This window comes from Cydia amplana, chromosome 20 (assembly GCF_948474715.1).
Source record: "Cydia amplana chromosome 20, ilCydAmpl1.1, whole genome shotgun sequence".
Classification (NCBI taxonomy): domain Eukaryota; kingdom Metazoa; phylum Arthropoda; class Insecta; order Lepidoptera; family Tortricidae; genus Cydia; species Cydia amplana.
In genome coordinates, this window is record NC_086088.1 from 3979679 (window position 1) to 4006472 (window position 26794).

The following is a 26794-nucleotide window of genomic DNA, read 5'->3' on the forward strand; positions in this document are numbered from 1 at the left end:
TAGATGGTCAAGCAGATCTTGTCAGTAGAAAAAGGCGCGAAATTCAAATTGTCTATGGGACGATATCCCTTCGCGCCTACATTTTTCAAATTTGCCGCCTTTTTCTACTGACAAGATCTGCTTGACCATGCTGCAGTTCCCGAGATATTTAGCGATGTGACAGACAGACATACTGACAAAGTATCTACTCATTTTGTTAATGGTGTAAAAACATTGACATGATACTTAAATAAGCTCCGTCGGTTCGTAGCCGCTTAGATTCTTCAATATAAATTCACCTACAGTCCGCCTAAGTTAACTCTGCACTGACTTTAAAGTCATATTTTCATTTAAAAAAATGACAGTTACGATGACATTCCCACACTTTATCATTACAAATACCATGCAGAGTTAGTTTTGGTACGAGTATATCTGACAGAGGGCAAAACGAAGAAAAATAAGTAATCGACACGTACGAGTATCATAGACAACGGCGATAACTCTAAAGTATATAAAGTGGCTTTCCCGCCCTCGCAGTGCGTGTTCGAAATATGAAAATCTGAAACGTTCGGCAAACATTTTTTTCAGGCTGTCAGTGTCAGTATTCGCGCGACAAGCGCTGAGATCACACGTGTCCGATAGTTCCCGCCGCTCGCTACGAAACTTTCGCGCGTAAAAGTTACGAAGTATTATAACGGAGTGAATTATTTTTGAATCGTGTAATAAAGTGTTTACTACATTGTACTATATGTGTAAATGTGTTTTTTAAGACGCTACGTCGGAGTGTGGCCGAATTTCACCGCGTAAGTAGATTTCTTTGAACTTTTTTTATTTTCGGTTGACAATAATTGAAATTTCGGTCAGCGAATTGGGCTATTGGGATATATTTATCAATTCGTTAGCTAATTAAAGTGTGTGTGCCATTTGTCTCCTGCAATACGTGTATTTCAATTAGTCTTTCAGTGCCTCGTTGGGTTTTTGGCAACGTCTTGCTCCTTAATTATTATTGAACTGAGTAGTAATTAATGATGAATGACGCTTTGAGTATGATAACGGATGCGAAGGTATTTTATATTAATATTTTATAGAAACTAGACACTAGGTATATATTTAAATTTACTTATATTCATTTATACCATGGATAATTTGCCCAAAAATTTTTTAGGATTTTTTTTCTCTTTTACAAAATTTCAATAGAGATTTTAACTATTAATCACTTTTAACTAAAGCAAAACGTATTAAACGTATCTTTAAAAATATACGCTTTAGTTTATATACAAATATGTACAAACGTTTGTTATAATTATTAACTGCCTCGGTAAAATTTTCTATCTGTACATATTTTGGGCCTTCCGGTAGTTATAACACTTAGGTTGATAAACGCAGTAGCATTTCATTTAAATAACATTTTATTGAGTAATGTGAGCAGAGAAGATAATACATTCTAAAAACATTAAATAACTATGTACTATCCATTTATTACTTGCGAAAATATATGGCCTGTCTTGATCTTGACTACATTTTTATGTGTAAATAATTTATTTTTACTGCCAACACTAGACATCGAAATAAACCCAACCCAATGGCAGCAACGATGCCATTAAATTGCTTTGTTCTGTTTTTTAAATTTACTTAGTGTATTTTCTATTTGAGTTATAATTCCTTTTTATGAGTTTTGAAAAGTGTATTGTTTTATTTAGTAATTCGTTACTCATTATTTTACCATTTTGTAGGTATGAACCTATATTATTTTGATTTATGATAATATGAGATGTAACAACAATTTTGTCACAACATTTGATTAAAAATGGCACCAATTTTACTAAAAAAAATTTGTCATTAAATTATTATTAACATAGGTAGGTACGTTGACGTATGAAGGGGTCATACTTTCTAACACAAACGATCATTGATAGAAATTGATGATGATGATGTATATCGTCACCTAGCCGCCATAGTATGTAAATATGTACAAGCTTTGCTTGGTTTGGGGCTAGGTTGATCTGTGTAAGATGTCCCCTGATATTTCATATTTATTTACTTACTTGAAAGGAGTTTAATGCTTTTCCATTTAGAAGGAAAACTAAGATGAAAAATGATATATCAAAATATTAGATATACCTATGTTTTTAAGATTGTAAAAAATAAATTCGTATTCTAACATTTCTAACCTCCACCCAATCAGACCAAATTAGCAGATAATAAATACGCAGATAAAAATACCCGTAATAAATAATACATCACGATTACGCGCGTATTTCTATTATTACGCCCCATATGTCCGGTCGTTACGTTACCGCCGTGTGTCTTCGTTGCTGACGGTGTGACGGTTTATTTTGTTATAGAAAGTGGTCAGCCCTATAGTCTTTATAATAGAGGCCATTGACGTATGCTTAAACTTTAAGTAAACTAGGGTATATTAACCACCGGCCTTTAGATTTTATATTAAATTTTGTTGTATAAGCGTCCTGAATAAATCTTTTCTATTCTATTCTTATTCTAAATTAGCTACAAAATACGATATTTACAATTATTTAACTAAAACCACCTTTAAGACCGCCCGCCCATTGTTACCTAGCGTCAGGAAACGGTAGGTTATGTTATGACTCTTGGCCGGCTCAATATTCTAGAATTACACGCAGGTATCTTAATTTACAAGGGAATCGCAATACGGTACAAAAAAGATTGAGAATCCCTTTCCTAAAGTTCTAAGTTCACTTAACAAAATGGTGTACTCAGCCAAAACTCTTATTGTGCTTAGCTATATTATGCTTTAGAGAATTTTCTTAATGGTAGTTTTGCTAAATAGCTACTATTTCGGGTCTGTATTATGTAATTGGTGAATTTCTTATTTTATCCTTTAACTTTCTTCTGTTGCCCACCTATAGGGTTTCAGAAAAAGGAGCAAAAACTTACTTTTTTTGAATCTGCAATCAGTCGCAAAATCAGATTACAAAAATCAAGTAAAAAAAATTCAACTTAAAAACTTTACCTAAGATACTAGGACGGGTTTTATTTTAAAGCTACTTTAAATGGAAAGTTTAAGTTTAATCAGAAAAGACGACCCTTTATCAGGCTGACAGTTCAAAAATGACAATCGAATGTCAGTCTAACTGCCGTATTCGAACTTCAAGATATTCACAAGAGACGACACGTAGGTACTATAGCTGGTCAACCAAATCTTGTCAGTAAATAGGAACCATAAAACTATACTCATCCTTTTCTTTTGTCAGTCTCTCTGTCTATGTTTGAAATGGAACAGTTCTTTGACACACTATAGATCCATTCTAGATACGTTATAGTTTAGATATCAACTAGTCCTCTTTGCAGCGCAATTCGGGCAATTAATGTCACTTTTACGTTAGATAGAGTTAGATATCTATTAGATGTGAATTAAGTCATATCCTGTGGAAATCGTTCAAGCTAGTATCTCCAGAATCGCTCAAATGTCAAATTTGACAGGTTAGATCTTAAACATATCGTTATCGTATCTTGGTGATGTCTAAAAGATATCTAATAGATGTCTATTTCAAAATCCGAATCGGGCCCTAACTCTTTGAAAAATAGAACATAATTATGTTTGAAGTGCCGATGACGTATTACAAATGCCGATTTATGTGGGACATATATCTCCCTCAGCCTAAAAAAATGATAAAAAACATTTTACACGATATCTTTTAAGCTTTTGTGAATGTTTTAAAATACATAATTCGTCCCACGTGTTTATGTCGTTATGTCACGTAGTTATGCCGTCTGTGGACGACTTTATCGGAAAGTGACAAATGTGGGAGCTTTGGGACTTATATTGCTCCAAGATATCGTGGATCGAGCCTAATGTGCTTTAATCTGAGTCTCTTTAGAGCTCTGAATGTACGTGACAGAGACTTAGCACCGGATTTCGGATACTATAGTTGGTCAAGCAAATTTAAAAAGTCGCGGGTTAACAACACTACGTTTGAATTGTTCGAAAATCGCGTGTCTTTTATATCTTATCTGTTTACTTTACATTTTATCGTTGTTCAATGTTCATTGCTGCTTTTTGTTCGTTTCCTAGGGATGCTATACTTTAGTTTGATTTACATTGCTACTGACATATCCAGCTTGACGGACTATATCTCTACATAAATTCTCGAGTAAGTAATGATCGCTATCAGACCTTTAAAACGGGCCTTTCGTTTATTGAATCATGTCCTTAAGGAAGTTGCTTCACACGACGATGCAACGTAAATCTTACCACTTGTCCAAATTGATACTAATCGCTGTCACCGCGCATGGCCGTTATCTTAGAGCGGCATTCGTACTGTAAGGTTGTTAGTTTCATTTGATATTTATATGATTTTAAAGCTATTATTGAAATCTATTTTAAAAACTAAACTCTCGTGAGACACACGTCTTCACTACATGTATAAAACAAATTCGCTTCCCGCTGTCTGTTTCTCTATCTGTATGTATGCTTAGATCTTTAAAACTACGCAACAGATTTTGATGCGGTTTTTTTTAATAGATAGAGTAATTCAAGAGGAAGGTTTATGTATAATTTACCCGTGCGAAGTCGGGGCGGGTCGCTAGTAAACATATAAAACGAGTCACTCACGTATTTTGGTCGAAAATTGCTCGATATGTTTTGCTTAATAGTTATGAAGCGAAACATGTCGAGCAATCTTCGACTTAAAATACGTGAGTGACCCGTTTTGCTATATTTATTAGTGAAATCTCTTCCTCACCAATATACAATTATACAAGGTCATGTGCGGTAAGATAAATATAGTTTATTTTGCTCGGGGCAAGATAAACAGTATGAGGAATTGAGGATTCCCTACGAGTGTTTGTCAAGACAAATCCCAGGGGTCTTACTCCATCTAACCTTAGACACAGTAAGATATAGTCAGTACCAATAGAATCTATATATATAACGTGAAAGACCTGACTGACTGACTTAAATCAACGCACAGCCCAAACCGCTGGGACTAGAAAGTCCAAATTTGGCAAGTAGGTTCCTTATAAGGTCTAGGGGTCCACTAAGAAAGGAATTTTCAAAATTCATCCCCTAAAGGGGTGAAATGGGGGTCCAACATTAAAAAAACTCTCCTGCGCATGCGAAGCCGCGGGCAAAAGCTAGTAGGAAATAAAAGCACGCTAAAATATCTACCAGTTTCTATATCAGTGGTTCCTAACCTGGGGGTAATTACCCCCGTGGGGGTAAAACTGGTATTTCACGGGGGTAAATAAGCTAACCTAATATAACGATACAACAAACGTACACGATTTATTTTTTATTACCATTGGGAGGAGGGGTAAAATCAGGTTCCCTACCTAGTTAGTCATAGGGGTGACCAGACTGAAAAGGTTAGGAACCACTGCTCTATATGATATTTTATAATAATTGGTTACTAACATTCGTTACTGTATACTCGTAGTTACGAGAATGCTTTTGTTTGACGTAGTCTCATAAATAGGTACTATCCCTAATATCTACTATTGAAAATATATAAAATTTATTCTGTGAGTCCCACAAGGACTTCTTTACAAGTCAATACATTTATAAATACAATAGCCAATACCTGGATAAACTTTACAATATACAATACGTATACAATAACAGAAATGTATACTCTCTATAGTTATTATTCTACGAGTATAATAGGTACATTTATATATTTAATCTTTATTGCACAAAAGAAAATAGAAACGTACAAAAGGCGGACGTAGTGCTACAAGGCATTCTCTACCAGTTAACCTTCGGGTAAAGCTACATTGAGTTTGGAGATGTAAAATGTCCCCAAAGTTGAAGGTGAAAGCGGAAGTCAAGACTTACTGCGAATAATATTAAATCAATATAAGATTTTAAAAGTCGGAATGCCGCTCAACGTGCGTCACTGCCCCCTCTTGAGACCGGTAGGGGCAACGTAAATATAGAAAAGTCCGCAATTCTGATCTTGAAATAACTTTTGTAAAAGAATTTGCGGATTGATGAACAGATGGGTTATTTGATGTGTTATGTTATGAGTGCTGACACATTTTCCTATTAAATATAGGTGTAACTTAAATATTTGTTGTTATTTTATTAGTGCCTAGTATACGGAAACATAATAAAAATATTCTCTTTTATAGTTCGTTCGTGTTAAAATGCAATAAAATCATTTACAGTACATATATATATATATATAAATATATATATATATATATATATATATATATATATATATACATATATATATATACATATATATATATATATATGGCGCTAATGTACCGCCCTAGTGCGGTAACGCATTATACGTGCGTATGTCAAAATTTAAACGGTCATATGTACCCTTCGGTCGTGTTTTATTTTATCGGCACTCGTTGCGAATTTCCTACTTTTCGCACTGTATCGTAATGTACTAATTTACCCCCCCAGTCTAGCGATGCTTGGAACCAATCAAACGTTACGTGGCCGAAATCGCGTAAAAATTGACTCTCCCATACAAATTATCAACATTAGACCAGCCAAAATGTACTTATGAAACTGCCAGTTTTTTTCGCGGTTTTGGGGCTGGTTCCACAGTAAAAGTTGCAGTATGACCTAGATATCTATATTCATCCCGTAAATTATGGACTAAAAAAACATCCAGAGGGGCTACGGCGAAAACCGAAATTCGCAAATTGCGGGGATCTTTCTCTTTTAGGTACTCCAATGAAGGCGTAATTAGAGTGACAGAGAAAGATGCCCTCAATTTGTGAACTTCGATTTTCGCGGTTATAGCTCTGTAGAGACATAATCTCGTTTTGTTAAGCTGTTACATAACGGGTTAACATTTTTGACGCGCAGTCTGGTCCGCTACTTTCGACGCTGACTGTACAGCAACCTATTTTATGCCAACTGTATTTAGTTATTTTAGTTGTCGGCTCGCGTTAGGCAGATTTAATTAATTCAGGAATTCTTACTGTACCTTATTAAATTATTATAATCAGACTCCCTCGGATATAAAGATATTTAGTATTTGGAGTTTTTGTGTTAATGCTGTAATGGAGATTATTATGCAAATGTTATTATCTTCGCCTTACCTTTATTTTGTCTTTTGAAAGCAAAACGTATTATGTATCTTTAGATTATTTAAGCAAGGTTTTATACAGTGTTTGTAGGTGTTCAAGTCGGATTAAGAATCACACGGACCTATAGCCGCCGCCATACTATGGTAATTACGCTCTCATTTTAAGACGACATTTTGAAATAACATGAAATTTGACAAAGAGAGTGTATAAGGGAGAAGTAGAAGAGGGAGTTGGAAGGGGCAGACCTCGGCGGACTTTCTCTGATCAGATCGGGGAAATCCTGAAAAAAGGCCAGGTCAAGAACACCCTAAACCAGCGAGCGTGTTTGAGGAATGTTATGAAAGTAACGGAAGCGAAAGAGGTATGTCAGGATCGTAGCAAATGGAAATCCGTGGTCTCTGCCTACCCCTCCGGGAAGTAGGCGTGATTATATGTACCTATGTATGGTTGAAATTTTATATTGAACGTTAGCGAATACAAAACTTCTATTCGGTCTATTTTCTTTGTATGACAACTTTCAGCAACGAAAACTAGTACCAGACATAGATATATAGGTATACGTATGTTACGTTTATGTTCATGCTAAGTTTCATATAATTTAAGCATATCATATTAAAATGAGAGCGTAATTTCGATTGCATTGGAGCGACAATAGTTAATAGCGTGTAAGTATTATTTTTATTCACGTAAAATATAAAATGTTAATAGAAGATGAGCTGGCGCGGAAGACGTCGAGTCAAAAAAATGCCCTATGCCCTTTTAAAATATACTTACTTTTCCCGAACATTTAAAGGGGCCCACTGATTAACAGTCCCCCGGACGGTATCGGCCTGTTAGTTGGAACAAAAAGTTGACAGCTCCGAACAACTGACAGGCCGATATACCGTCCGGCGGACTGTTAATCAGTGGGCCCCTTTACGGATAATAATTTACGGATCTCCACTATTTTTGTCACACCTTGTATGCTGTCTATTCAATTAAAGTTCTACCGTTAAACTACCACAAATTGACAGCACCTTAAGCCATCGTAGTTCAGTAACTAAGTGACCGATCCCGAAAACTATTCAAGATCCCATCTGACCGCAAATAACTTTTACTGTGCATTGTAGGAATTTGAGTCTTATTGAAACATACATAAAGCTGGATTTTGAATAAGGTCGTCGTTGCAGATAGAGCCTTTTGTTTTCAATTTGCGAATTTAACGTTTCTTTTTATTTTTAAATCTAGAACAAAGTGCATTTCAGACATGTTGAGTCGTTTAAATGTTTTATACAAGCTACTTTGTCTATATATGTTGTGTACTTTAGGTTACTGATGTGCCTAAGGAAACTTTCCAAAATTGCGAAATGTTTCGGCAATTTAACGAAGGAAAAATTCGGAAAATTTAAATTTAAATTTCCCATATTTCCTAGTGAAAAAGTATTTCATGAAATTTCCGAGAATTTTTAGAATTTTATGGAAACTTTCCGCAACTTGCACATCTGTACTTTAGGTTTACTGTCTATACAACAACACGCTTGTCGCTAATACAAGCAGCTCATACCATTGACGTATACCTATCTCAGGACTGGCCTTACGGGCAATAATAATGGAGCATGAATGGGGCGAGTACAGCGGTGTGACACCGCTACAACGCGATTGGTTGATGACTTCGCATCACGCGCGCGATTGGTCGCAACTAGTTGCGTTAGACTGCACGAATGGCTCGAATTCGGGAGTGACACTGATGAACTAGTACCATTGTGGTGCCCGTAAGGCCCGCCTTGAGATATATGTCAATGGCTCATACAATGTGCCCACGTATTATAACCCAACCCACTATTCTAGCAACAGTTTGTTTATGTCACGAATTAATTAACTGGGTTTTTGTTGAGGTCGCAGTTCTAACGACAGTTATCAGTCAGTTTACAAAGGTTCCTCAAACCGCCCAAACATCTTAAAAAACACAATTAGAAATAAATCTGAAACATTCTTCTTTCCAGTTACGACGCTAAATTAGTAACTACCCGCTGAAAACCATTGACATCTCACTGATTGGTATTTTGGCAACACTGGCCCATTTGCCACACATTACGAAAACAATCTTAAGCGGTTAGTTAATACGTTTCAAATTTGTACGCTCAAATCATCCGTAACTTGTGAACGCAGTACAAGTCAAAAACAACTTTATTACAGAGTGTTACAGTTCTAATTGACTTATTAACGATTTGTTGATTAATTAGACTTGTCAACAAGTTGACATAACCGTCCGAAAGAAAAATACACTATGTGTGTTTAAATTTTGAAGTTGTTTAGGACTTTTTAATTTGGTCGAGTAAATTGTCAGAAAGTCGGAAGCGGTGGCAGAAACTAATTAGTTACGTTCCTTATCGGTTTACATGTATTTTTATTCTGTTTTTTTGCTCAATTTCTTGGCATGACAGTGTTGACACTTACCTACCTCAGTGCGTCAGTGACCTGACATCCCTTTACGATACGAGTGTGTTCGGAATTCTTCATAATTTTGTAGGTTCGTCATATGGAAATCATGTGAGATAGGTAAGTATTTATCGAGTACCTATATATAGGTATTTATTACGGAAGATGATGAGGAAATGATTTTTGCAGTACGAGTCTTCCTCGTAATTATCAGATGCACTGCGAATAAAGCCAAATCAATATAAAATCGAGTTCAGATTGTTAAAGTTTCGAATAGGCGTTGAATTGAGAATAGGATGGCATAGGAGTGGATTGGTTTTTAGGGTTCCGTACCCAAAGGGTAAAAACGGGACCCTATTACTAAGACTCCGCTGTCCGTCCGTCCGTCCGTCTGTCACAAGGCTGTATCTCACGAACCGTGATAGCTAGACAGTTGAAATTTTCACAGATGCTGTATTTCTGTTGCCGCTATAACAACAAATACTAAAAACAGAATAAAATAAAGATTTAAGTGAGGCTCCCATACAATAAACGTGATTTTTGACCGAAGTTAAGCAACGTCGGGCGGGGTCAGTACTTGGATGGGTGACCTTTTTTTTGCTTTTTTGCTCTATTTTTTGTTGATGGTGCGGAACCCTCCGTGCGCGAGTCCGACTCGCACTTGGCCGGTTTTTTTAAAGGGTCGGCAACGCGCATGTACACCCCTGGATTTGCAGACGTCCATACGTTACGGTGACTGGCTACCATCAGACGGACCGTAAGCTTGTGTGCCCCCGACGTAGGTAATTAACAAATAGGCTATTCTCATTTTTGGCTAATTTTAAGGTAAATTAGAACGAATAGGTATATTATGTACTTATACTATTCTTGTAACCGATATCGCTTTGTTTACGATCACTAGATTCCACAAACAATTTATCAACACCAATTGAATTGTCATATAACTAATATGATAGATCGCCGACAGAACTGCCAAATTGCCAATACACCGTTCTGGAAGACACCAATCGGACCATTGAGACTGTCTAGACGACTACAATTAATATTTATAGAGCTAACTACAGAATATTATGCTGTTAATAGCACTAGGAAATGTCATACAGGAATTATAGAAATGGTTTTAGTGAGTTTTCAGTGTCCGATGCGATATCGGATGCCGGATACGAGTACAAAGAAGGAAAAAGTAAAACGTGCCTTTTTTATATTTATAGGCACAGAATAAATAATAGTACTAGGTACAGAAGATTCACTCTCTAACAAAACGCGTCTATTACGACAGATGACCGCTAGGTGGCGCAAGCACGAGCAGGCGGCCTAGCCAAGGTGACAATCGCTTGCGCTTCGCCATCAAATGGCTTCGTGTCTCTCTATCACTCTTCCATATTAGTGTCATAGTGTGTCAGTGACAGTTGCGTTTCGTTCACACGGGCCAAGGCGTCCCTTCCGTAGCGGTGCACGGCAACTACTATGGCTAGACACCACAATTGGTGTGGGCCGCATGTATTTGTAGCGACGCGGCGAAATCGCGGAGTGAGCCACGCCTGGTATAGATATAGGTACATATATTTGGTTCAGAAGAAACGGTTAATCTAAACATCTTATAAAGCAAAGACACGAAATCCAAAAATAGGACCCCAGGAACCTTGTTTGTCGATTTGTTTCTTGTTTCATAGGTCCTTTATTGTTTTGCCTGTCTTTCATATTTCTTTACAAACAACCTTAACCAGTTAAATTTAAAGGATTGAATCTGGGTTTGATATTTCTGTATTTATTTCATTTAAATAGAAGCTTTCAAATACTAAGTTTATTGTCTAGACTTATTATTATTCAATATTCATTTACACAGGATTTATGTTCATAAATAAGTGGATGATAAATCTTGTATATATCGCTACTATAACTAAAGGTACCGTTTGGATTCAGACTACACCAGCGGCGGTCGTGTATTTATCGTCTGTAATGCCGCGCTAGCGGCTAGCAGATTGGCGCGACAGTACGTATCTCGCCCCCGAGATAGTCTACCCGAGATAGGCTACCGTGGCGGCCCTCCTGTGCTAGGCCTACTGGCCGCCAGTGTTGGCCGAAACGTTAATGCAAATTGAAAATGTTGGCCATTAACCATTATAAATTGAACCGTAAACTGTAATCGTCCGTTACGGTTTAAGGTTCAATTTATAATGGTTAATGGCCAACATTTTCAATTGCATTAACGTTTCGGCCAACACTGCTGGCCGCGTAGCCAACGTGCCAATCGCTTACGCTCCGTAGCGATCGAAACGCAACTGTCATTGTCGCACTAATATGGAAGAGTGATAGAGAGACACAAAGCGTTTCGTTGTCGAAGCGATAGCGATTGTCAGATTAGCTAGGCCGGCTGGCCTGTGTTCTGCGTTAAGCAATCTAAACGTATTATTTTGAAAGCAATTTGTGAGTATCTATCAAAACGAGTACGCGTGAAATTAACCCTATTAATAACTAAAAGGCACTTTTGAGAAGTGTCTCCAGCTAGTTGAAATGTCATTATTATCTAAATATATTTTCATTGAGGAGTATGGTTCGTTGAACAGAGATTAGATCGCGTGTGGTCGCTAGTTTACTACGGTGGTGCAAGGTATGAGAGGTAGCGTGTATGCAGGCAACGTTAATGCAATTTACTATTTATGACCATTATAAATTGAACCGTAAACTGTAATCATCCGTTACGGTTTACGGTTCAATTTGTACTGGTTAATGGTCAATTGCAATTAACGTTCGGCCAACACTGCGTGTATGTAGCTGTAGACCTCGCGATAAGATTAAAAAAAATTAAAATTTAAATTACTTTTTTCATTGAGTCACTATCACAGCAAACTCACATGGTCTTAAGTGTCATACCCCTCTATACTACTAGCGCGACCATAACATTTTTCCAAAAAAAGAAACGGAGGAAAAATTATATCTAACTACCAAACCTGCTCACAAAATTTCACGAGAATCGGTTGTGAAATGTGACCTGCAGAGAAGATCATCCAGTCATAGGAAAGCATTTTTGCCCAAGCTAAAACGGAGATCTTCGCTAACGCTCGGCCACTTACACCTTTTTTTATTGGAAATACATTTGACCACAATCTCACCTGATGATAAGTGCTGATTTGTAATGTTGAAGGTTACCTTTCTACGTATTTCGGGTGTTCGCCATCTGCCTGATTTGATTACGTGGTTAGCTTTCTTTTCAGTCATATTTTTGACACTGTGTTTGAACAATGTTTGTACAGAAAATCATGCAAAAAAACTAGAGGCACGACACAAAAGAAATAAAGCATTTAATCAAAAAGAGTAGGTGTTACAAAAATGTTTTTTTTTTGTGTAAAAAAAAAGAAATACTAGATCGCCTTCCACTAACAACTTGAGCCACATTATGAATGCGACATTTGGCGGTGATCCAGCGCTTTGATGTGCCCGAACACTTGTCTTCGTCTTGCGTTTGAGAAACTTTGGCTAAGCTACAGTTTGGGCACTAGAAAGCGCTTCTTTAGTTCCTTATCTAATCTCTTTGCGGCATTTTGGCATTTGACATTTTGCATTTGATTTTTTTTGTGTGCAACGGTTGATCCAATGTATCCTAAGTGCAAGCAAGACATTTGTAAAAAAACCGAAAACTGAATCGATAAAAATCTGTTTAATTCTTGAACCTGCTCACACAATATCAGAGGAATGGGTTGAGAAATGCGAGCTGTAGACGAGAACATCCGAACATACGAAAGCATTTTTGTCCAAGCAGAACCTTCACCTTCATTACTTCGTTCGCTACAGCGCAAACGGTTGCCATCTTGACTAGGTGTCCAGGCGGTCTAGCCAAGGTTACAATCGGTTGCGCTTCGCCATCGAATCGCTTTGTGTCTTTCTATCACTCCATATTAGTGTGACAGTGTCAGTTGCGTTTCGTTCGCTACGGAGCGTTAGCGATTGGCATGTTGGCTACGGGGCCAGGGCCTCTATTTCTTCGTTGATCCTGGAGTACCTTGAAACTCGACCGGAAGACGAAAGGGTGTGTCTATCTACTCCTGACAGGCGTGTACCTACACGACTATGTATGTCTTTGCCTGGCGTCGCTGTTTGAGAAACTTTGCTTAAGCACTAGTTAGGGCACTAGAAAGCGTCTAGTTGTTTACTTCCTTATCACCCACCTTCGTATCACTTTGTTGTGTCACTTGGATCTCGACTACAATCGGAAGTTGGTTGGTTTAGTAGTTGATAATTTGATTATCTTTTAGCTGGTATCCCTTCGCAAATTCAAAAAATGTTTGTGCCTTGTTATATAGGATGTTTGGTACTTGGTACATCGTTTGCCAAATTAAAACGGCAGATAGGTTGGTCATCTGCTATCTTCTCATGCATAGAAAAAAAATGGCCACGGTTTTTCTCACTACGGTGCACGTAACAATTTGAAATTTACGAAAAACTGGCGTACCTAGAGCTGAAAAAAAAGCTTGCGCAATTTTTTTTTTGTATCAAGTAGCGGTACTGATAATTCCGCTATTCGGCGCTAGATGTCGACTACGAAAATAATAGTCTTTTTTGGTACCAAAACTGATTGTATGGAGTGAGCACTCTATTCTTACTAGTTCCATGTCCATCCATGCCATCTATGGGTACGGTTTAGAAACTTTAGAAATACAATGGCAACTATGCGGTGACATCCCCAGTTTTCATAAGCCTGCCTTCGCCATGTGAGGTTCCGTTATAAAACACGCCGAATAGCCAAGTTGTTCGGGCGATCGGAGATTAGTTTGGATATTAAACGTGCCAGCTGCTGTTTAGTTTAACTTTAGTTGGTATTGAAGTGACCTACTATCTAGGCAAATGATTGATGTTTTACTACCTACCTATATGCATAGAGAAACGCAACAGTGAGAGTAAGACAAGAGTGCTCACTCCATACATCTGTTTTGGTCCCAAAAAGACTATTACATATTTTCATAGTCGACATCTAGCATCGAGTAGCGGAACTATCAGTACCGCTACTTGACAATAGATGTAGCACCGACCGGAAAGTCTTATATTGTTGAGCATTAGAATTGAACTTGAAACTTACGTCAATAAATCATTTAAAATGAATGCTTGTGAGCCTATATTAATGTATGTAGGCCTATATAATAGGCTTATTTTCGTGGATATAAATTGAAGTGTCGGATTACTGGTTCCCTGTCAGCACGGAATAAATAATAGTACTAAGTACAGAAGACTCACTCTCTAACAAAACGCGTCTGTTACGATCAGCACAGATATGGCCGCTATAGGTGGCGACAGCGCCACGCGCGGCTTATGGCTAGCCACCAAAATTGGGGCGGAACGGATGTACTTTTAGCTACCTGTAGCAAAGCGACGAAATCGCGGAGTGAGCCACGCCTGCTGTCGGTCACTGGTGCCACTACGTTATCTACATTTATTTTGCGAATTCAACTATCTAGTAGGTATACATACAACGATTTAAAAGCGAGAAAAAAAAATTGTTCATTTCTGTACATGTATATTAAATTAACCTATTTTTTCAGTTTCATAAATTTCTTCAATAGCATAATTTAATTTCTCCCTGACCAGAACGCGTGTTATATCGTGAAGAAATCATCGGCTCACTAATATCTGTCTAGCATAAAATGTTCCCATATTTATGGTCCCAAATGTCTTAGATGTGGGGATCTTCAAAGCGCGCAAACGTATAGTGATAACTGACTTGTGGAAAATATTGCGTTCGCAGTTTATAACCAGAATGTCGTATCTATATTAAGTTGTTTTAGAGATACGACTTTTCGCTTGTGCTCCACGCTATTCATTCATAATTTAAGAGTTTTGCCAGTGCTCCCACTCTATCATTTATTCGTTGTTTTTCCTATTCACCGATTTCACACATATTGTGTGTAAATTTCTCACAACCTCTCTTTCCTTGTACCTTATATTGTATATAGTATGAGCCGTGTGGTGGCCGGCTTTAGAATAGTGCCAACCCTCACATAGGATAAGGGTGTCGTACGAGGCGACTAAGTCCACAAACGAAGCAAGAAGGTATTTCGTTACAGGGGAGATGGTCGTCCTCTTAGCATTGGTTTGCAATCCATCTAGGAGAAGGATAATCCAAAATAAAACCCGGAATGGAGTTACCGTAAGGCGCGAGTAGGGTCCAACCTGAAATAAGCGGCAGATTCCTGCAGCCGACCTGTCTCCACACTTATTGGCTCGCCTTTCCTGTGGGATAAGACAGTGAAGCCGAGAGGGTAATGCAGGTGCTGGTCATCCCTGTGTTTCCTTAATTCCGTCCCAGGCGGTGTAATAGGATATATCTCCGGTTTTACACCATAAATCGTCTGCATTAGACGCTAAGGCCAATGATATTGTATATCATATATCATCATTATATTGGGCTAGTCAATGAACTACGCCGCGGACGGACAGACAAACAGACATACAGACACACGGACATGGTGAAACTATAGGTTCCTTAAGTTAACTACAAACCCTAAAAGTCGTAGTTAGATTAAAACTTTTTAAACGTTTTGCTTGTTGCAAATCGTTAAGGTGGCCTTCTTGAGCTTACTGTGGGACTTAGTCAATCTGTGTAAGAATGTCCTAATATTTATTTATTTCTTTATAAAAGGTGTTGGTACTTTGTAAGTAATGCATGGCAATTTTTATTGGTAAGTACACACTACACAGACATATATGTTACATATTGTATGTGTAAGTAGCATGAGCCCTTTGGTTGCACCCGAGCTGAATAAGAAGCAGTCGCAATATTTATTGCGAATAAGAAGAAATAGTAACGCGTCGCTTCCATAGGGTTGTCACCACAACGTAACAGTTACGAAATGGACAAAATAAGAGAGAAAGTAGAAGAGTAAGGAAGAATTAATGTCCAAGGATATTATTTTACATGTGCATATACATTATGTATGGCAGAAGCGATGGAGTCCGACCGGAGCCGTCCGCGTCCGCGAGGAGCTGTTCTATGTCTATGTCGTTCGGTGGGAATTGAACTTAAAAGCCATAGCGGTCAAAAATGTTGGCTCTCTGAGAGGAAATAATTACTTCTGATCAGTCAAAATATTTATGAAAAAATTTTTTTTTTACCACGATTCGGTGTTAGACCCATGTACAAACTTGCTCAGTATGAATTGATATACCTATCTCGCAAAATATGGCTAAGAATTGAAAGAAACACTCTTTATGAAATCAATCTTGTTTGCAAATAAATAAATAAATCCTATATAAGCTAGATGTTAAGAGAAGAAGTTAATAGAAGAAGTAATGTTTTGAAATAATGTGTCCCACTGAGTTTGTGGCAGGTCTCATATTGGGATACCCTCCTCCAATTGAGGGGGGATTTAAATCTTCTCGAGGCAAAGGTGTAGGGTTGGAGCCGGTGTAGCTTTATTTGACATTCATAAGCGCATTTTAATATGCCTCATTGAATAAACTGTCTTTTATCTTATCTAGCCAGCTGACACCCCTAAGCGTTTCCGCCGACAGTATAAATGAGTCGATTTAACTTTACCCATCCATCGCGATCGGTGTCATGACTCATGACCTATTACTAGGTATTACACACCTACGCTAGGTATCCTATACCTAATTGCATTTATCTAGGTCCACTATGCTGGTCCAGCAACATATTAGTACTCTTCTTCCTCGCGTTGTCCCGGCATTTTGCCACGGCTCATGGGAGCCTGGGGTCCGCTTGGCAACTAATCCCAGGAATTGACGTGGGCACTAGTTTTTACGAAAGCGACTACCATCTGACCTTCCAACCCAGAGGGTAAACTAGGCCCTTATTGGGATTAGTCCGGTTTCCTCACGATGTTTTCCTTCACCGAAAAGCGACTGGTAAATATCAAATGATATTTCGTACATAAGTTCCGAAAAACTCATTGGTACGAGCCAGGGTTTGAACCCGCGACCTCCGGATTGCAAGTCGCACGCTAGGCCACCAGCGCTTTTTGTTTTAGAGCAATCATATCAATGAAATATTTCAGATATCGACGGATTTCTCATGATGGTCCAATTCGCCTCGGTATACCCTAGACTACGACTACGACTCCGTAGCGCTACGAGCGTAGCTTAGCTTGGCAATATGTCCGAAATATATATTGCCCACTATCGGATAGACATATTTTATTGCACAATCGCAAAAAGTGCAGTTGCAATAAACCCTACATATTGAACACATTTCACTTTCTTACCCGATATTTTCAACACACACAGCCGATTATCTTTCACCAACAAGAAAAACGCGTTTTTCCCGTATCTACACGCCATCACACGCAAAAAGAAACTTAATTCGTAACAAATAAGATTGAAATTTCACTAAATAGTTTTTCTTTTAAAACATTTGAAAGAAACTGAAACCTACAAATGAATAACAACCATATTTGGTTACAATTAAAGTTGAGTATCATTTGTGCAAAGTTTCAGCTTACAGAATTGCTTCAGGAAATGCATGGAATGCCAATGCAACGATAAGAAAGGAAGTCTGTTATTAACTATAATTATTCTTTGGATAGTAGCATGATGAATTTTAAAATAGTAATACATTTAACGTGAAGGTTAAGTCAATGAGGCCTTTAAGAGTAGTGATGGGTAGGACATCAATTTAAAATGAGTTTGTATGAGTACCTCATTTTCTAAAATGAGGTGTTACAATGTCTTACTTCAAATGAGGTGAGGTACTAGCATATTTTCAGCGTCGACTATTCCATTAATTCCAACGGCGACAAAAATATTTAATGTATATACATATTTATGTATTCATCACTTCCTTTATAAATAAATAAATAGTAACATTTAATTGGAGTGCAATTCTGGAGGTTAAGAAAAGAACTTTTAGGAGGAAGATAATTTTAGAATCAAGTAAAATGAATAGAAGACTGAAGTAAGACATTTTTGCGGTACGAAGTACTGCGACAAATTAACAAAATGAGTGGTACAAATGAGGTGCCTCACGAGTGAGCGACTCAACACTATTTAAGAGTCACATGAACCTCTCGAAAAGTTACGCTCTCATTTTAAAATGACATGCTGAAACTATTAGTATTTTTTCTACTCGTCGACTGCAATGCTTGAATTAAGACTTCGTATACCAAAGTGAAATCGCATACTTTTTTCACTATTGGACCCCAACTCAACTATAATATTTATTTTGATACAGTTTAGTCAACTATAATATTCATTTCGATACCGTTTAGTCAACTATAATATTCATTTCGATACAGTTTAGTCAACTATAATGAAATTGACCAATCGAAAGCGCGGAGCAAGTACCAGGGCCTCATGAGTTACGAGAAGGTGTCGTTGACCAACCGGCCGGGGGCGCGGGGCGCGGGGGCCGGGTCGCGTACGAGTATGAAGGTATCGCGGCTGCCCGCGCATCTTAGCTGTATACTTTTGGTTTTTTTACCTACATATATGATTCTTCTACTAGTTTTAAGTTTTTTTTTGTTGACTCGTAGAAAAAGTATTGTATACAATAGTGATATAATCAAGCTTTTCAATCTCCATTATATCACGATTGTATAAAATACTATTTCAAACTCGATGGATGGAGGATAGATGATCGATGAGGATGACAGGTGGCATTTCCATATATTTTATAACCTAAAAACGCCAAATCTCGCAAAATTGTATTGAAATGACACTTGTCAACCTACCCATCGAGTTTGAAAAACACTAGTACAAAACTTGTACACATTCAAGTACAAACACAAAACTGTATTGTGTTAGAAATGTTAATACAAAGGCAGTTTTACCAACATTTCTACTCTATCTCTCTATTTTCTTTGTATAAAAAATATTAGCAACGAATATAATTACTTTAGTCTATACACTGATATCAATAGGTACCTATTATAGTTACAGAGATATAAGCCACCGCGCCATAACACTTTTCGTAAAATCTGGTTTTTGCCCATCTCTCCACTACGGGTTTTTAACCTTACGTTTCAAAAAACAAGTGCGAGTCGGACTCGCCCATGAAGGGTTCCGTATTTAGCGGATTTATGACGTATTAAAAAAAAGTAGGTACTTACTAGATCTCGTTCAAACCAATCTTCGGTGGAAGTTTGCATGGTAATGTACATCATATATTTTTTTTAGTTTTATCATTCTCTTATTTTAGAAGTTACAGGGGGGGGGGGCACACATTTTACCACTTTGGAAGTGTCTTTCGCGCAAACTATTCAGTTTAGAAAAAAATGATATTAGAAACCTCAATATCATTTTTGAAGACCTATCCATAAATACCCCACAAGTATGGGATTGATGAAAAAAAATTTTTTGATTTTCAGTTTTATAAGTATGGGGAACCCCAAAAAAAAACTACTTACTAGATCTCGTTCAAACCAATTTTCGGTGGAAGTTTGCATGGTAATGTACATCATATATTTTTTTTTAATTTTATCATTCTCTTATTTTAGAAGTTACAGGGGGGACACACATTTTACCACTTTGGAAGTGTCTCTCGCGCAAACTATTCAGTTTAGAAAAAAATATATATTAGAAACCTCAATATCATTTTTGAAGACCTATCCATAAATAACCCACACGTATGGGTTTGGTGAAAAAAAAATTTTTGAGTTTCAGTTCTAAGTATGGGGAACCCCCAAAATGTATTGTTTTTTTTCTATTTTTGTGTGAAAATCTTAATACGGTTCACAGAATACATCTACGTACCAAGTTTCAACAGTATAGTTCTTATAGTTTCGGAAAAAAGTGGCTGTGACATACGGACGGACAGACAGACAGACAGACATGACGAATCCATAAGGGTTCCGGTTTTTGCCATTTGGCTACGGAACCCTAAAAACCCAAAAGCTAGTATAAAAAATAAGGTAAATAGCATGATCAGCTATTTATCGATTTTTAAAAAACTGTCACGAATAAAAGTATAAGATACCTACTCGTAGATAGCTACAGACAGAGCTAGTAAAGTTAACTAAACTGAATTTACGAGATCCCTCAACTTGCTAATACCTCAGAGTGTTGAGTGATGAGTTGTATTGAAGTTTTACACTTTTAAATGCATCTTCATAGTCTAGGGTTGAGTGCCCGAAGAATTTCGGTATTTTAGCTACCAACTACTGAAAGGGTGAATTTAAATTCTTAATTCGTGTCGCGAAATATTTTTTTCAGCAATATGCACCTCCTAGACACATCACATACCTAGGTATAGCTTCTATCCGGCAAAGAGCAACCGGCCGCTCATAGTTCTAGCGAGGACCGATTGACTCACACAAATGATACAAATAAAAATAAAAATAATTTTGGAAGATTTTTATTATTGTATGTATGTTAGTTTATAAGGTATTATGGGCCTTAGTTGCCTAATAATAAATGGTAATTAATGGTCGTGCCACGCTCTATTGGGATCGATCTATCATCACTGACAGGACTATTGTAGCCAATAAGCCTGACATTGTGATAATAGATCGATCGCAACGTCGGGCCGTGCTCGTTGACATCACCATCCCCCATGATGAGAATCTCGTGAAGGCCGAGAAGGACAAGTCCAGTAAGTACCTAGACTTGGCTCACGAGATAACCGCCATGTGGGATGTTGATTCGACGATCATTGTCCCGATAGTCGTTTCAGTGAACGGTCTAATAGCGAAGAGTCTCGACCAACATTTTGAGAGACTCTCGCTAGGTGGTTGGATCAAGGGCCAGATGCAGAAGGCGGTGATCTTGGAGACGGCGCGGATAGTCCGCCGGTTCCTCTCTCTGCGGCCCTGACCACCGGCAGCTTGGGCCTTGCCCCGCTGCTGGCGGCACCCTAAGTTAGGTTTTTTATAATGTGTTTATATGTATTTTTTATTGTTTTGTAACTGTTTTTATATTTTACTTTATATTCATATTATAAAAACCCTAGCCTAAGAAGGATGATGAATAAAGAGAATATTAATGGTAATTAATTTAATTTCATTCGTCCACGTAGGTACTTAGTGTTTTTCTTTGCGTTTGAAGGGGGGAATATTGGTCGTATGCCAAAAATATAAGTAACCAATGCCAGTGCCCGGGACTAGGATAGAACCAGCGTCTTTAGTGTGAGACTATACTAATCACTGTGGATATACCTAAATTTTCTTTGGACTGAAATCTCCAACAATTCATATTTTCACGAACAAGAACCATTTAATACAGTCGCCCAAATAAACAATCATTAAATATACAGAAGTCATAACGTAAGTTTTTTGTCCGTAGGGCAGCTACAACACGACAATGCACTTAGCGGAGCTATTAACCGGAGTCTGGCGTGTGAACACTGGTTTATAACGAGATCGATACTTTCTGTTACTTTTAAGGGTTACTAAACGAAGTAAATCAGGGGCTTTTATCTTCAATTATCGCTAAAACTGTCAGAAAGCATGAATTTTGAATTTGAAATTGGAGTTTAAATAAGTGGTCAATTTAGTGGTAGGTACCTACCAAATTTTTTCTTGATTACAGATTTTTGATTTATCTAACCCAATAGTCACAATAAAACTGCTAATCAACATTATAGAAGGGGGTCCCTTTGTTTTCCATAATGTTTTATCATAATCATAATATTGTACCTATTGTTTGTCATATTATCATTAGTCATAAAACTGAAACCGTTAACTTTTCAGGATTTTCTTAAGGTTATCCTATAGATAGGTTTTTTATTCGATGTGGCGCACGCACAGCTCTTGTGAGCAAGGATCCCGCTAAGGATACGGGCGAGCCTTGCTCATATGCATATCTGTCGCCAGTTTTCCCTTAGTCGCCTTATACGACACCCACGGGACGAGATGGGGTGGTGCTATTCTTTTCTGATGCCGGCACCACACGGCACAGATAGGTAAGGTTAGGTTGCGGGCAAACAATACATTATGACGATTATGACTTAAAACTATTTGGGAAACAATAGAGACCCATAGACACATTCGGGACAAGAACTTGATTAGGGACAAGAACTTGCATCGTGATGTCAGGTCAGCTGTTAAAGTAAACTACTAAGCAAAGTTTCATACTTTTAATTGGATAAGATTTTTTAATTACTAAGGTAAGAATCCATACTAAGTACGTTTCATTGACAGCCATGCACTTGATGCACTTGTTGTTCTGTTGACACTGTTGACAGTGACATTGCTAGCTGTCACTAGCTGAGTCAAATAGGTCCCCTGATAACCGATTGAAATTGCTTCGTATAATCCTGAAGTCGTCTTGCAAGATTGGTAGAATGGTTTCATGATATGATCTATGATGCTAACATTTAGTTATTAGTTAGCAACAGCGCGGTTAACGGGCTTATTGCCCGAAAGTAATTTGCGGCCGCGCAGACCCTTGTTACCTACTTGCCAGACGTTTCCTCCAAATTGCTCGCTTGTCTACACTATAACCATAACCATTAGGTATTTTATCATAGACAACTATTACCATATACAGCAGCATGTACCTAAAACCTAAATGATTAATTTAGGCATAAGTACTTTCAATTCATTATTTCGACATTTCATAGTACGTACCTATGTCCCCAATAATTATGTAAAAGATTCCAACGAATTAAAAACGTCTTCTTTTATACATTTGCGTACCTAACAGGTAAAAAGGAACCCTTAGAAGTCTTAATGAGACAGTAGAAATATTATTATTATATTAATAGCATATTTAGTGCCAATCATTAAATAATTCACCCTAACCTCCAAGGCCAAATCTGTCGTAAAATGTATGATCACATACGTACGATGTTACTCAGCTGAAACGTCGGATAAGGTAAAAATAATGAAATTATATCCATTTAGACCTATAACACTAAATTCATTGTCCCAAAATGTGGATCGGTATAAGTGGAGGCTATTTCTCTATTTGTTTCAATTTTCCTCCTAGCTGTTAATGTAAAAAATGTTTCCAGAAGCCATAAAGCCTTCCACATTAAGATAAGCAGAGTTTATGGCGTCACCGACCCATTAATGTCCACGCTCGATAACAGCTGAGAGATGACGCCATATTGAATTTGGCTATCTATGTGTGTTCCGAGCTGGTGGCGAGTCGAGTTGGTGGAATAACCAGTATAAATTTACCAAGTTAGATGAACTCATAGACTAGGAATCCTCTAGACGGAGTTTAGAGCAATTATCTCATGAAACCGATGCTGCCAAAAATACTGGGGTGCGGGGGACGAGGTGAGCGAGTCCCGTGCCGTGATTGGTCCGTTCAAAGACATGGACGTTACACGAAGACACTTTGACTCGAAAATGGAGTAAAACTACCGTATATTTGTGGCAGAGGGGGTAGCGCTACTATGCTCAGTCTGGAGGATGTCTTGCCTGTGCGGTAAACAATCGAATGAGTCTTCAAATGTCACTTTCATACGGTTGTTTTGCGTTAATTTTGGGGCAGAACATATGGTACATTCTAAAATCTGGATCCCTATATGATCCCCCTGATGATAATGGGAACGCAACCTAAGACTGCCTTTGCACTGAAGCGGAGATAAGCAGAGATGACAGGAGACGTGCAGGGGCCCGTTTCTCAAAGGCTTGTAACTTGTAATACAAGCGGATGTCTCTTTTTGACAGCTTTTGTTAGAAAGGGACTTCCACTTCCAATTTACAAGCTTTTGAGAAACGAGCCCCTGGAATCAACGAATAGCATTAGTTGTAATCCAGATATTTTCTTCACTTGGCTGGATTACAAAAAATAGGTAGCATTGGTTGATTTAGATTCCCGCACGTCTCCTCTTATCTTCTCCTCAGTGGAAAACAGCCTTAAGGTGACAGTCCATTTCCAACCGCAGCTGCACTACTGTTCATTTTACTATGGAAATAGACAGTAACTGCGACGCGTTCAGTACCAGTAGTGCAGCTGCGGTCAGAAATGGAATGTTACCCTTACTCGCTATATGTTTTGAGTGCAAAGTTGTTGGTTGTAGTGCCTAACTTCTGAAAATTGAATTTTCTTACTCGTGGTAGTTTTCGAGTTATCTGTGCAATGGGAATGTCACGAAGTTTTGGAGTGTTTGATTAGATCATGCAAATTGTAGGTAAGTGCATTAAACCTACTGATGTGCCGGAAACTTTCCAATATGGAAAAAAACATGGAACTTCTCATAATGGACAGCACTACCAGCCCATAGATTAGATTGTAGGTGAACATCATCTTCCTCGCGTTGTCCCGGCATTTTGCCACGGCTCATGGGAGCCTGGGGTCCGCTTGGCAACTAATCCCAGTAATTGGCGTGGGCACTAGTTTTTACGAAAGCGACTGCCATCTGACCTTCCAACCCAGAGGGTAAACTAGGCCCGTATTGGGATTAGTCCGGTTTCCTCACGATGTTTTCCTTCACCGAAAAGCGACTGGTAAATATCAAATGATATTTCGTACATAAATTCCGAAAAACTCATTGGTACGAGCCGGGGTTCGAACCTTTGTAGGTGTAGGTGAACATTCGCCAAAATTGGATTCATGAGGCTAGCTGCTAGTATAACACTGGACGGAAAACAATTTTCATCGGATAATCCAATTGCTCTAGTTTGGACTCAGACGTAGAGCTTGTAAAACGGCTTTTTCTTTTATAAAAGCGACTGTTATCTGTCCATCCAACAAAGGAAAACGAAGATAGGGATTGGTGGTTGTCCTGTCCAATGTTTAACCGAAAAGCAGCTGATTGATATTTGATCCATTGATATTTTATAGGTTCCCCCTTAAATATACTAATGAATTAGGTACCGAGAAACTGACTGACCTGCGGTTTAAGTTGACATTCGAATTCCGACTGTAAGTACCTAACAGTCGTCATAAGATATAGCGTAAGATGTACAGAAATATGTTTGAAAATTGTGACCTGTAATACCTTATTACCTCGCGAACTGCCGTAGCTCAGCCATTTTGAAAAAATTGCAAAAATATAATCGACAAAAAACTGCATGTAATATTACAACCTTATTACAAAATTTCACGAGAATCGGTTGAGAAATGCGATCTAAAGAACATCCGGACATACGAAAGCGTTTTTGTCCAAACTGAAACGGTGACCTTCGCTCTGCTCGCTCGGTCAATAAATCCCTCTACGAATTGACGAGGATCGCCACGAGTAAAACAGCGATCGGGAAATAATCTCAACCGGATAATCGGATTGTTCTCGTCCGGACGCGGACGCCAAATTGTGATACAGTGTCTCTAAGCGTTAACTTTATCCGACATGTATATGTCATGGACCAAGTGATAAATCGGGCATTTTTCATAATACCCGGGTATTATGAAAAATGACCAATATGAGATGGCAATTTGATAATTAATTAAATTGCCCGGGCATTTTACATAATGCCTATGGCCTATTGGGCAATTTGATAATTACTATTTAAATAATTAAATTGCCCGGGCACTTTACATAATGCCTATCACCTATTGGGCAATTTGATAATTACTATTCAAATAATGCCGATGCTATAAAAGTAGGTTTAGGTTAGGTTAGAACTGCAATCCCACACACAAAGGAACTGGTTACAGGAAAGTAGGTTTAGGTTAGGTTAGAATTGAATCCCCCCACAGAAAAGAGCTGTGTTTAGAAAAGTAGGTTTAGGTTAGGTTAGAACCCCCCACAGAAATACATTATCACTTTGCCCTAGCTCCTGGCCATTATGCATAATGCCCGGGCATTATTCATACAGCCCGGTCATTATTTATAATGCCCGGTCATTATTTATACTGCCCGGTTAATCAATTTGCCCGTTACATATATTTATTATCAAATTGCCCAACGATCACTTAGCAATATTCATAATGACCTGACAATGTGATAAACAATGAAGTTTAGATAATAATTAATCACTTGGTCCGATATAGCTTGTCATTATTCATAATGCCCGGGCATTATACATAATGCCCTCATTAATCACTTGGTCCATAACATATACCTACATGCGTAAGTTATATCGGGTGTTAATTGAACCTTCTTCCATATCAGTACCCCAGTGTAAATTTCAAACGTGACGTGACGTACGCGTTTACGTTGTCTCATTTTGTATGGGATTTTGAGTTTCCAAAACATCTGGCTTTGCGCGCTGTTCAAAATCCTTTACATAGGTTAGTCCATGCCTTTACAAAATGAGACTTCACGCAGACGCGTATGACCGTACACGCACGACCGCTAGTTGAATACAAATGGCTTTTGAATCAATTACGAAGTATATAAAGTGAAAAAGCTGTTAGAAAACATCGACATCTGAAGTTGTTTAGTATGAATACAACCATTTTGTTTACAAAATAGTATCATCTTTTAAATCAATCAACAAACAATCGCTCAGAAAGCAATATCAATATCGAGAACAAAAAAAACTTGCATACTTATCGCAAATTCCTTTCAACAATTTCTCAT

General features: G+C 37.9%; 1 protein-coding gene across 2 annotated transcripts in view; it reads left to right on the top strand.

The window, feature by feature from the left end:
- The first annotated feature begins 559 nt into the window (after nt 1-559).
- The window catches only part of LOC134657456 (thyrotropin-releasing hormone receptor-like), a 101157-nt gene continuing 74922 nt past the window's right edge, over nt 560-26794 (top strand). The window contains exon 1 of one of the 2 annotated variants that reach the window (XM_063513017.1): nt 560-782. The gene's annotated coding sequence lies outside the window, so the exon portion shown is untranslated. The remainder of the gene's footprint in view (nt 783-26794) is intronic. The other variant, XM_063513018.1, reaches the window with a different exon arrangement.